This window comes from Sinocyclocheilus grahami, unplaced genomic scaffold (genome assembly GCF_001515645.1).
Source record: "Sinocyclocheilus grahami isolate Dianchi unplaced genomic scaffold, SAMN03320097.WGS_v1.1 scaffold920.1, whole genome shotgun sequence".
Lineage (NCBI taxonomy): Eukaryota > Metazoa > Chordata > Actinopteri > Cypriniformes > Cyprinidae > Sinocyclocheilus > Sinocyclocheilus grahami.
Genome location: NW_015506099.1, coordinates 115,151 through 116,260, shown reverse-complemented (window position 1 = coordinate 116,260; position 1,110 = coordinate 115,151).

The window sequence follows — 1,110 nt, the reverse complement described above, 5'->3', positions numbered from 1 at the left end:
CTGATACAATTAGGGAACGGAGGTGGGTTGAGACTGGAGGTGGTTCCATAGCGACCGCGTTGGGAGGAGCTGGAAGAGGGACTGCTGTGGCGAGAGAATGAACTGGCACGTGAATTGAGCCTGAAGAAGATAGATGCAGGGCTGGGGGCCCTGGTACTGACTGGTGTCTGAGATGGCTAGAAGGGGCTGAAGCGAGAGGAGGGGGAAGGTTAGCAGGCAGAAGGGGGGAAGGGATCCTTTGCGGAGGCAACCTCACGCTAGGGACTGAGCCGGGGGGAATGTTAGGAGAAATTTGGGGCACAGAAGGGAGGAAAAGGGGATGAGAAGAAGTAGTGTCAAAGGATAGAGGGGGGGGATCGCTAGTGAAGGCAACCTCACACTAGGATCCACTCTCTGAGGAAGAGGTGAAAAAAAAGTTACCGTCTATGAAGATGTTGCGCATGGGTTATCCAGGAAAGAATTGAAAGGAGGTGGAGAAGCAAAAGGAGGTACGGAAGAGTAAGATGGGATAAATAGGTCTTGCCTGGGAAGTGGAGTACCCTGCAAATGAGTATTCATGAGTGCTGAAGGAACTGAGGAACTGCTTTTTGCGGCTGCTGTTGCTGGCCGGGCGGAAAGGCCGGCGGACACGGAAGTGTGAGCGGCTATAGCTTTTCCGCCCCTGATCTTTGCCGCAGCCTCAGGATTAGCGCGCTGAGGATGATTGAGCCGGGAGAGAAACGGAAATGGATGAGGACTGAGTCTTCTTTTTTGGAGAAGTTGAGGAGTTTGTTGGGATGCTGGAGCTGTTATTGGAGTTAGTGAGTATATCGTAGAGTTGAGCTTTTGAAGATCTGCGGGAGAAATGAAGTCCGGAGTTTGAGAGGGCTTGACGTAGGCTGTTGACGGACCATTTTTGAATGGGTGGAATCGGAGGAATGGTGGCCGCGGAATGAAGAGATGGACGAGGCGCAGTAACCGCTGGAGATCTTGAAGGTGGAGGGGAGAGTAGTCTTCTGGTGCGTGGTTTGTATGAGCGCTGGATCTTTCGATCGTTTCCCTCTCAGAGGGAGACTCTTTGTTTGGATCCGTGTGATCCGGTGATTTGCGCGTTGCCACTGATGGTGTCTC